Below are 12,432 nucleotides of genomic sequence, written 5' to 3'. Positions count from 1 at the left end.
AGCCAGCTCTAATACAAACATAAGATAAATGTTGGTTCTCCTGGATTGAAGGCAGGATGGAAACGCACCCCAGAAAAAAGGATCTGAGTGGGAAAATCTATCAGGCATAAATGGAGCTGAGTTATTGAGCAGGAGGCTATGGCTTGTCATATTTTCTCTATAGGTAAAGCATTTCATTAGCAGTGATGTTTTAGGTTCCTTCTGAGAGTTTTGTGTCTTAGAGTTTTGTGTGAGTTCCTGCTGGATTGTCAATGGTGTGACAGATAGGGGTGACATTCAGCAAGTGTTTGTTTAGGAGCCACAGTAAACCACCCACTATGCCATGAACATTATCTCTCTCCAAAGAACTCAATTCCAGAAGCAGGCATATAAACAAGTAATTATTTGATGATAGAGACAGATAGGGGAGAGTTAATTCTGAGCTGGATGTTATGCCCATCTACCAAAGGGAAGGATAAACATACCAGGAAAGAGCAGGTAAACTCAAAGTAAGTTGTTGGTATCACCAACATTAGGGTGCCAAGTACCAATTGTGGCATGAAAAATGACGAAGACATATTTCAGTGCAAAACAGCCCAGGCCTGAAGGAGAGAGGTTACCCCAGTTCTGGAAACCATACTTAACCATGGGGTGTCTTTGGTAAGTTTCTTAACTTAACTGAAGTTCACTGTCCTCCTGTGTAAATCAGCATCTTGCAGAATCGTGGTGAGGGTTACAGGTCATCTCCCCACAGCTACCCTGGACTATGCTCATGGACACAACCACTGCGAGGTCAGCACCTGTAGGATGAGCCTGAGCGGGGTCAGAATCAGCGTGACATTCTGCTAATAGGCACTGTGACTTCTGGTCACTCTTAATCTGCTTAGGGCTCACTAGCTTCCTATGTTCAATAAGTGAGTTGGATTTGATGGTCTCTAAGGGTCTCTTCCATTAAACATAGGTATGGTAACCACATACCTTGCGTGCTGGGGCAGTCCTGGGTCACACCTACTATTCAGGTACAATTTTTATAGTGCCTGCCCGCTGTCCTAAGTGTCCTGGTTGTGTGACATTATATACATGCTACTTTTTTTTTTTTTTGTCTTTTTCATTTTTATCGGTACCAGGGATCGAACTCACGACTGCATACTTAAGGCAGGCGCTTATGCCACTGAGCTAAATCCCCAACCCCTTGCATGCTACCTTTAAGTACTAACATTTTTCAAATACTTGCTCCTTGCCAGATGGTGCACTTTATAAATATGATTTCATGTCACAGTTTCAGCTTTTAAAGATTCATCAGAACTGACAGTCAAACCCAGATCCTGGACGTCTGAAGCCAGTATCTCACCCCTCCTAACCCTTAGTGCTTTACTGCCTCTACAGATAATCAATAGATTGTCTGCTATTCTGTTTTAGACCTATGGCTCAGAAGAGATTCCCAGAACATATTCAAAACTGTGGTGCATATGAAGGTGGTTATTACTAATAAACAATGTACCATTGATGAGGCTGGGGTCCATGGCATACATGGGAAGGCTGTCGTGCATGTGCGTGACGGGACACACACCCAGGCATCAAGGACGACCTACAATAATGAGTTTGCTTTTTCAACTTGGCACTTGGGGGAGGCCAAACAAATCTGGAACATTAGCGTAAGTAAAGCATCAATTAGGTAGGTGTGGTGGTTCAAGGCATGTTTCAGCTTGATAATTGTTCTTTATCCTGAGCAGATGTGGGTCAGATTCCCAGAGATGCCCAACCCTAATGCCAAAGAAATCAGGGAGATCTGCGAGAGGCTTAAAGAGGAAGTGCCACTTTTCCAGGTACATCTGGTTTGTTCAGAGCAGGGACTTTGAGACAAGGTGAACACGTGAAAGAAGGCCTGGAAATGCAGAAGCCATCTCATCAGAGAAGCAGCCCTGTGTTTCAGGTGCTTTTGAGTAATGTACAAGTCTTCTTCCCCTGTGACTTTTGACCAGTGTCACTCTAACTTCTTCAGTGACGCCATGTGAGATCCCTAGGACAACCGGCCACACCTGACTCTTGGTCAGCTTCATTTAAACTTGCATATGAGTCCTGGTTTGTCTGTTTAAGACTGGGGACCTCCTCCAGGTCTTCAGACGTGACACGTTCATTATGTTAACATCTGTCTCTTCTGCAGCATGCCATGTTACCGCAAGAAAAGCAGGGAAGAGAAACACTGGTCCATGCACACATGGACTGCCAGAGCCAGGAGTGGTGTCTTCTAAGGATAGTGCTGAGACTTGAGGTCCACTGGGTCCAAATATACATATTTTCCACAGCACCCTGAGAACCTGCAAGCTTAATGCAGCTCTCAGGGCCGTAGGAATGAAGAGATGAGTCCAAAGTTGGGTAAAACAGTGAGTGCAGAGATACATCGTATGACTGCAGGTCAAAGACACCTCAGACCCGGCTTCCATGGCTCATAGGACTGCCTTGTCTCTGCCACATTGGAGCTTTTCCAATGACAGAGGCAGATTTATTGCTTATGTTCCTTAAAGGCAGCTCTTATCACTCTCACTTCCCTGTGAACTCCTGATCCCAGGCCCACTGCTGCCATGAACAGAAATGTTCCCAGGAATAGGTAGAGTCATTTCAAGGAGTCTCCAGGCACCTAGCACTATGGGTGTCACATTTATTCTAGCAGGGACACTTCTGTAAATGGAATTTGATGCATCAACCCAACTTAGATGACTTGTGTGATGGAAGTGTTCACTGCTTGGGGTTCCAGATTGGGGAACATTGACATGCTCAGGGACCCCAGGTTCCCTGCGTGGGATGGGGTCTTCCTCCTGGGCCACTTTCAGGTGCTGACCCTGGGTACCCCTTTCCTCCACGCCCTTATGTGAACCCTTGTCTTCTCCAGGAACATGTGTAAAGGCTTCTTTGATTGGCTGTTTGTGATGGAGCTTAATGGCTCATCAGAGTGATGCCAAAACCAAGCACCCCATTCCAGCAGGGCTGACCTTACAGTATGGGGGCAGCCAGCAGTAGGAGCAAACCTGCCTAACTCACACAAGGTCAGCTTTTTCTCCTGCCAAACAAATAACAGCAGAAGGGTCCCTAGACACAGCTATGTGGCTGGGGGACAGAAGAACCTGTTCCCTAAGGGTATGTACAGCTGCACCAACATGGTCCCAGTTGGTTTCTTGTTGCTTCTGAGGATTCACTCATGGAGAGAGTTGATGAACCCATGGTTAACCTATCCCTCCCACCTGGTTTGCAGACAGGGGAACTGACGTCAGATAGAGGTTGTAACCTGCCTTCTACTCTCCAGGGCTGAGCTGGACATTGGCATGCTCTGGAAGAGGCTTAGCTTCTTCCTCACTTCACCAAGATGGCTCTGTATTTTGACCAAAGAAAAATACTAAGCAACAGTGAGTCTCTAGACTAATGGACTGCAGGGCCACATCATGGAGATGTTATTTGTTTTACTGTGTGATCAATGTCCATTTATTGACAACCCTGTGGTGGTATGAGATTCAGACAAATCTGTAGATCATAAGTGTGAGAGAATGTGCAAAATGTACAATCAAAATGCAGCAGCAGACAACATGGGCCCTTGAAATGTTTGTTAAAAATAAATTACCAGACCGGGATATAGCCCAGTGGCACAAGCACCTGCCAGGCAAGCATGAGATCATGAGTTCGATCCCTGGTACAAAAAAAGTTATTATTTCAGATAGGACCTTGCCATATGACTGTAGAATCAAAATTATTGTAATGTTTTATGATACATAGAAAAGACAACAGGATTTATTCCTACAGCACAGAGCCTGTCCATACAGGGCATTGGGCCCATCTCATCTGTGGCCTTCCTCACACTTGGGGCCACTTGCTCAACACCTGTGTCCCCCACCAGCTGCAGGCTCCAGATAACACAGGGCACTTTGCTCACAGTTGTTGCTGTCCTGGGTTCTGGCATACCAGGTACCAAAGAAATGTTGGTCAAATGAATAAATAAACAAATCTGTGATTCAGTGGAAATTGCTTGAAGTTTTTCAATGTTATTTATTGCAGGTTTTTAAATCTATATGTCTTTTTATCAAAAGCTCCCACACATGCCTTGATGTGAGGACCAACTATTCTGATTTGTTTGTTTGTTTGTTTCAATTCTGTTTGATTTTAAAGTTGCTTTGGAAAAACCTTGCAAAAGAAAGTAGAAAAATACGCAGTGACTGTGGATGGACCTCACTGTTAATCACAGGGGAAGCAGAGATGCACGTGCAGGTGATTGTCCAGGGCTGCTGCTCTGAGGGTAAGAAAACACTTCCTGGAAATCACTGTGTTTTCCACATTATTTGTTGGAAAAGCATTTAAAGCTGCTTTTTACATCCTCACGTACCCTCCTGCATGCCTAGAAATTGATGGACCTGCCCTTCTTGAGGTGCACTGGTCTTCAGGGAAGGCCCAGAGATCCTTGCTGGACTGACAATATAACACCTGCAGCTTGTGCATGTGAAATCAGGTGGGGAATAAGTTTAAAAAAATGGGAGCAAGTGGGCATTTCTTTCTCCCTCTGATCTCTGTCTATGGAGTCATAACTTAATCATACATGAATGGAGCCTCAAGATTAAGCTCCTGTGTATTGAGTTCACACTTTGTAGTGTATTTAGTTGACTTGTGGAAAATGGGTATGCATAAAATTTTTTTCTTGAGACTGGGTCTTGCAATGGAGTACAGGCTGGCCTTGAACTCACGATGTAGTATAGGCCAGCCTCGAACTCACAGCAATCCTTCCGCCTCAGCCTCCCAAGTGCTGGGATTACAGGTGTGTGCCCCCGCACCTGACTGGAAAATGGCTATTGGACAATGTCTTTAGAGTTGTGGTTTGCAAGGTATAGAGAGGAAGTGTGTTTCCCAATCTGATCTCACTGCCTGACCTGAAGTAGGTGTTTGTAACCAGTGAAGGCTCCTGATTTGCATCAAGAGTATCGAAAATTAAAAGCCAAGCAGGAGAAGTGGCTAGCCCGGGTTGGTAGAGCTTTCAGAATGAAGCCAGCCACCTCACAACCCTGCAGCTGTCTCCTCTTTTGAGGGAAGATGAAGATGGTTCTGATGTCTATGACTTTGCTCCCTAGGCTGCCCGTTTCCCCACCAGGATCACCAAATGATCCTTCTGGCTGGTCTGTTGGATCCTCAGCCCACAGCAGAGGTTTTTGGCAGCGCAGTGATATTACCTAAATGCTGTGTTTTCTATCACCAAATAAAGACGCTGCATTTCCCTGCCGGCCTACTAGAGGGATGAGGGCTCTTGTTGCTCCTCTGGAAGCTGAGCCTCTGATCTACTTTTCTCAATAGAATACGACAAAGCAATGCTGTGTAACTTTGAAGACCCAGCTTTAGGAGATTTGTAGCTTTTCAGCTGGATGGGACTCAGTGGCGTGTCTCAACTGTGTAGAGAGACACATGGAGAGAAACAGAGGCTCTTCCATTGATGGCCAACATGTGAACGAACTTAGAGAGAGGCACCCAATCAATGTGTGCTTTCCAGGCAATGCAGTCCCTAAGGCTGCCCCTCTAAGGCAGAAGAGTCAATTAGCTCAGCCCAGTCAACCCAGAGCATTGTGTGATCTTACCTGTTGTTGTTTGAAGTCACTACTTTTTGGATCATTTGTGCTCAGCAGTACATAACTGAGAAACCCAGAGATGATGGGTTTGCTAACAAGATTTCTGAAGGCAGAGAATATGTTTTCCTAATTATAAGGGGTAGTATATGGCCAACATGTGAATTTCCAGTGAAGGCTGGGTCTGATTGGTGATTTATTTAATGTTAAAGCCAAAGGAGTCCTAGCAGAACGCCTTTCCCAACCTTCACTTCACAGGCTGGCGATCTTCCTTGTCCCAATGTCACCTGGCCAGCCCTGTCCTCATTCAGGGATTAAGAAGCTGTTCTTTCCCCTGGTGATCATCTCAAACTCTCTTTGTAATGTAAATTGCAGGGCTAGGTGTGTAGCTCAGAAGATGCCAAGGGTTCGATTCTATGCCATGAAAAATGTTACCTATGTATCTTCTCCCCTCCCAGACAACCTGCCAGCAAGGTAGGTCTGGGTTCTCTTTAAGTCTTGGTCCCCAGCATCACAAAATTGCCCGTGTTGTCCTTATTCCTCTTTGACATGAAGGAAGGCCGAGAAAATAGGGCACCCAGGGCCCAAGGCTGCCTCCCCACTGCTGCTCTGGCTGGATGGGACTCAGTGGCATGTCTCCCTGGCTGCTCTGCTTCCCTGGCTTTTCATTTGGAATTCCCATTTTAGCAACATCCCAAATGTCTTTGCCAATTTTAGAGATGTTGTAGAGTCCTAGGAACTCAATACAGCTATTGATCCACTTTTACTTTAATAAGTCTCCATTATCAGGTCAGGAAAGAAAGTGTAAAGGGGAGAACGGAGGCCTCTCAAAAGGGGGACATGTGGACACAGGAGTCCCATTTTCCAGTTGTGCACTTAATGAGCCTGTCTTGATATTAGTGCACAGCTGCAAGAGGTCTGATGCTAGCTGGGTGTGGTGACATGAGCCTGTAGATCCAGTATTCTGGGAGGTTGAGGCAGGAGGAGTACAAGTGTGAGGCCAGCCCGGGTAACTTAGCAACATTCTCAAAATAAAAAATTTAAAAAAAAAAGGGGGGGTGCTGGGGATGTAACTCAATGCAAAGGCCGTGAGTTTAATCTATACTAAAGAAAAAGAAGAGAAAAGCTTGATGCTACTGCCAAACCAATTCTGCTTTCACTGGTCCCTTTGCTCTGGTTCCTCATGAAATACTCTGAGGCTGAGATTTGTCATCAATTTGAGCCTGTTGAGTGATACCTTCGGGCTTCCTGGCCACAGAGGAGTGAGGAAGTAGGACTGGTGTAAGTGAACTGAGCCGCAGTCACGGCACAGGTCTCTGCAGGGCCCTCAGCCTCCTCAGTGTCTGCCATGGCCCTTCAGCTCTGTCGCTCCTTGGCAAAAGTCCAGACCTTTCATACTACGCCCTACCTTAGCAATGAGGGTGACAGACCGAGAGGATTCCCAGGACAGAGGACTTTCAGGATGAACCTGGGACAGCTGGTCAGTGGTCAGTCCCTGGAGATGACATGAGCACTTCTGCCCAGAATTGGCATTGCCAGCACTCATGACGGCTGAAGTGATGAGCTTCTTATCCCTGGAGGAGAAGCCAGCTGTCTCCTTGGTGTCCACCACAGCAATTTTTGTTCCCTTGCAGTGTTCCTGGCTGTGTCCAAATGACAGCTGTAATGGGCACTGACTTGTTCTTGGGTGTGGGGGTATGGTGGTCCCTTCATTTCGGAGTGTGTGGGGAAGGGAAGAGGAATTGGGCTAAGGTGAGCACTGGAGGCAAAGCTCACTTAATAAAATGGCCTGTGGCATTCACCGGAGGAGGTCTGTAGGCTGTGTGCCCTCTAGGGCTGGTGCTGATTGCTGGCGTTTTGATGGAGCACCAAGGCAGTGGTTGCTTTGTATTCTGTAGCTAGAACGGCACCTTGGTGCCATGAGCAAGGTGCTAACTCTGTGCTAACCCTGCGGTGCTCAGGGGCTGCACAAGGATTCCAGGTCCCAGTTTCTGTCTCCCATCGCAAGAGCAAGGTTGTCACCTAGGATGGCAGCGGCATGGCCTGTGCTGTGTCAACTCCCTCCTCTCTCTTCTCTTTCTCTTCCCCTCTGCTTTTCTTCCTTCCCCTTTCCCTAGTACAAAACTGTGGACTCTTGGCTAATGTGGATGGGGTGCAGCCTCCTCATAGGGACCAGACCCAGACTCTGGGACTTTTCTTCTGTCACTCACTAGGTGAGCCCTGAAATCCCCAAGACATACTTGAGTCCCCATTTCCTGAAGCCTGGCTTCTGTGCTCCTGTAATCTTAGCCTTTAGCAGGCTACACCGCCCTGTTCACCGGTGTGATCAGTGGGTGCCAAGAACAGGGCCCCCTACCCTGTGAATGAATGAATGAATGAATAGCTGTCTTAGAGGGTTAGGGGGACAGTCCCTGGGAAAGAACTTTGTGAATGGGTACCAGAGGAATAAACGCCCCCTCTTCATCACGGGTCAGGACAAGGGAGGAAGTGGTAAAATTCCCCAGCACCATCCTCTTTACAGGCTGAGACTGGGAGGTGAAACCCAGAACCAAGTCTCCTTCCTCTTAGTTCTGTCTTCCTGTGCCCTGAGGGACAGAGGCACAGGAAGTCCCAGATGCCCGCCTAAGGCGCCTCTGAGTCATGATTAAAAGGCAGCCTAGTCTAGGTGCAGTGGCTCACACTTCTAATCCTAGCTCAGGAGGCTGAGGCAGGAGGCTTGTGAGTTTGAGGCCAGTTTGGACAACTTAGCGGGGCTCTGTCTCAAAATAAAAAATGGCTGGGGATGTATCTTAATGCAAAGGCCCTGAGTTTTCTCCCCAGTACTGGAAGGAAAGAAAGAGAAACAAAGAAAGGAGGGGCAGAAGGAGGGGGACCCAGCTCCCCCTGCTAGCCTGAGCTCCCCCTGCCTGCGCCTGTGAAGCGGGCTGCTGTGTAAAGGGTCTGCTGTTTTCCTCTCTGCCCCTGCATCTAACAGGGCAAGTTTCCTCCAAGCAGAAGTTCTGCACACAGGCTTGTGGGGAGTGGGGGCGGAGAGCCATAAACCAGGTTTATTAACTCGCTGAAAGGCAAGTAGCGGGGACCCGGGGCTGTGGCACTAGGAAGATCCAGTCAAACATCACCGCATTGGTTTATTTTTTTAAAGTTTCTGACCGAATGTATATTTCTACATGTTTAGAGATTGGCAGCCCTGGAGAATGAAGTTTATTTATCCACCAGATATACATCATATAAACAGCTGCAAAAGGCCTCGCCTCCCATGTGGCCGGGGCGCTCAGTGCCGACCTGCAGCAACTCAGTTTGCTTGTGTGCTCTGCCTGCAGCCTGGCCTTGGGGTGAGCCTTCAGGAGGCGGGCAGCAGGCTCTGGTCACTGGATGGGGCTGGGACCAAACTTCTACTTGTGCTGGGCATGGCTTGCTGAACCTTCTCTGGCAGCTTCCGATAACTTCATTGATTTGTTGAACTCACGACCTTGCACTTGCCAGGCAGGCGCTTGTGCTGCTGAGCTAGATCTCCCACCCCATTTTTTTTCACAGTACTGGGGATTAAACCTAGGCCCTTTTAAAATTTTTTATTTGTTATTCTGAGACAGTCTTGCTAATCCTTAGGTTTCTTGGTTGGATTGAAAGTTGCAATCCTCCTGCCTCAGCCTCCCACAGTTTTAGGATTACAGGCCTATGCCACCAACCTGGATCAACAAATCATTATTGATTGTTCCTGGGTTGTGCATTAGACTTTGGTAATGCCAAGTTGATCAGACAGGATGCTGGGAGACCCTTCTTTCCTGGGGGTGAGATGGTAAAGCAAGGCATTTCCTCTAAGCACAGCTCTGCCAATACCTCAATACAACCAGGAGCGAGGCTGTGAAGGGGCCTCCTGTCTCTTCTGGTCCCCAGGCATGGACAGCTGTTCCTCATCATCCTCTACCTCTGTTCCCGTGGGTGCCTGGAAAAGTGAGTTCAAGATGCTTCCGGAAATGAGGAGCAGTCAGGATGCTAAAATGCTTGGAAGTCATTCCTCGGTCTCCACTACACTCTGCTTGTGTCTAGGGACTATTCTGCGTCCATATGTGTTCTAATTTATTAAATGCGGACATCCAAAAGCCACGGAGCCAGGTCTCTGGACTGCTGGTGGGATGTAGCAAGCTTTTCTGCTCTGTGTCTCCGAGCAGGCTGATATCACGACAGTGGACAAACTGACAGTGAACAAACAAGGGTGGGAAGCAGGTGCTGCCTGGTGTCTCGTATGCCATGCAGACCCCAAAGAGTGAGCGGCCCTGGGAGCCTAAATTGGCGAGAAAGTTCAGAATTACTGTTTCGCTTTCTAGGATGAGCAGTTCACATTTACAAGGTCAGTTGTTATTAGACCCAGCGAGGCAGAGGGTACAATTTCTAGCTTGGAAATTATTCTTCCTCCGAACCTTCCAGCCCTCAAACCTTGTTCCCCTGCTCTACCTCACAGCAAGGTTCTTTCCCCAGCCAGCTGAGTACCAGGATTTCAAGGGTGGCCTCAGCTCACTATCCTCTTTCTTTCACTGGTCAGTGCTGCTAGTGGGTACCGGACCCAGGGCAGGAGGGAGAGCGGCCTCTGTGAGGGGCGGGATGTGAAAAGGAGCCAAAGTATGGCCAAGGTGCTCGGGAGAAGGGAGGACATCATAGGTGGGGGCAGGTGGAGGAAAGGGCTGGAGGTGTCAGGGAGGCCAGGGGAGGAGTGCTTTCTCTATTCTTGCCACAGTCGTTTGTTATCCTGGCCTGTACCCACAGGGGCCCAGAGGGAACTCGGCTTGGGCACTGCCAACTGCCACTGTTTATTATGCCAGCCAGCAGCCAGACACTGTGCTAAGTGCTTTTACAGTGCCTTGAGGTGAACTGTGAAGTCTTATTTCTCAGGACCTATATGGAAATACAATCTTTGCAGGTGTCATCAAGTTAGGTTCATTAAAGTCAGTCCTACGTCAGTATGACCAGTGTCTTTGTAAGTGGGGGGAAGTTGATCATGGATACATAGACAGCGTGTCATATGATGCTATGCAAGGACCAAGTGCTGCTGCTGCTGCTGCAGCCTGAGGATAGTTAGGATGGCCAGGAATGCCCAGGATGGCCTATGACCACAGGAGCTGGAGTCAGAGAGCAAGGAGTCTCCTCTAAGCACTTGCCAACATCTTGGTCTGAGACTTACCCCATCCAGAACTGTGAGACAGAAGTCCCTGTGGTTGAAAGCCAGTTGACTTGTAAATCTCCGCCCTTTTTCCTAATAATCAAAAGATGGGACTGAAAGGATTTTGGCCTAGATGGGACACTGTAGCCGGTAAAGCCTTGGAGGTGGAACCAAGGAGCTCTATCTTCCCCACCCCTAGGAATTTGCCTAGGCATGAAATGAATACCAATGGGCTACCTGTACATCTCTAATGCCCCTTAGGCACCACCCCAAACTTAAGCTACACGTATGCCCCCATGCCACGTGTCCGACGGAGAGATTGCCAGACCCCGGAGAGAATGCCGGACCCCAGTGGTTCGAGGGATCCTCTCCCAGCCTTCTTAAAATAAAGGTCATTTGGGGCTGGGGATTTAGCTCAGCAGCATAAGAGCCTGCCTTGCAAGCAGACAATCGTGAGTTTGATCCCTGGTACCGATAAAATGAGAAAGACAAAAAAAAAAAAAAAAAAAGGTCATTTATATTTCATACTTCTTTTCAGCCGCGCCACAATTCTATCATATTTGTGTTACTGTTACAGAAGTGGGAGGAAATACTGGTACTTTGTCTCCCCTGCAGTACCACTACCCACCGGTGGGAGGCGAAACAGAGACTCCCTAAAAAAATGTCTTTGCATTAATCCAGAATCTGGGAATGCGGGCTCTACAGACAGGAAATTAGAGTTCTTTTAAAACACGGAGATTATTTGGATGGACCCATTTAATCACCTGAGCTTTCATACTTGACAACTTCCAGCTGGAGCAGTAGAGGTGCAGCAGATGGAGAGAGATGTTGGAGACACATGTAAGGGACTTGGGTGTCACTTCTGGTTTCCAATCCAGAGGAATCTGTTGAAAGGCTCCCCTTGGGCCCTCTGCAAGGAAGGGGCACCTGTGTTCTACAGCACAGGAGTGGAATCCAGGAATAGCCCGTTGAGAACGGAGGCAGATCCTTCCCCAGGGCCCCTGTGAGGAATGGAGCCCTGGCCACCAGTGGAGCTGTGAGATAGCACACTTGTGCAACTTTAAGTTTGTGGAAACTTTTCACAACAGCAACAGAAGCTAGTATGCCATCTACAGAACAGATACCACAACTGAGGCACAGCAGAGTGCTGAGGTGGCATCACCAAGTTTTCAGAGAGCTGGTCAGTAGATGTGCTGCCACGGGAGCTCAGGAATGCCTGAAGCTGAAGTCCACAAGGCTTAGCTGTCCAGTGCTAAGGAACTTATGGCAGAGGTGTGCAACGTGTAAACGGAGTCTACAGAAGAAGGGGCATGGGACATGACATGGCAGGGAGCTGGTAGTAAGGAAAGGAGAACTGGACAGGGGAAATCTGTGGCCCTTTGGGCTGGGGTGCGGGTGGTACCAACAGCAGATGGCTGATGCTGGGTTAGGGCCCTAGCATGAAGCAGACTCCAAGGGTCATAGCCAGGCAGAGTAGAAGGGGTTGGCATCGGGAAACAGCCAGAAAAAGAGGGCTGGGGTGGCCACATTTGTTGCAGGAATTCATCTGCATCCATCCTGGACAAGGTCTTTGCTTTGTTCCTTACCTCCCTGTAGGATGGCTGATCAGCCACACAGCCACAGTGACAAGAGGGCTGCATTCTCAGGCTCTCTGGGCCCCACACTAACCCTGGGCAGGAAAGCCAGTAATACGTGATTCCCTGGTGA

This window comes from Cavia porcellus, unplaced genomic scaffold (assembly GCF_034190915.1).
Source record: "Cavia porcellus strain 051 isolate PalLab524CR breed Dunkin Hartley unplaced genomic scaffold, mCavPor4.1 scaffold_2, whole genome shotgun sequence".
Classification (NCBI taxonomy): domain Eukaryota; kingdom Metazoa; phylum Chordata; class Mammalia; order Rodentia; family Caviidae; genus Cavia; species Cavia porcellus.
Note: the sequence above shows the minus strand (reverse complement) of the source record.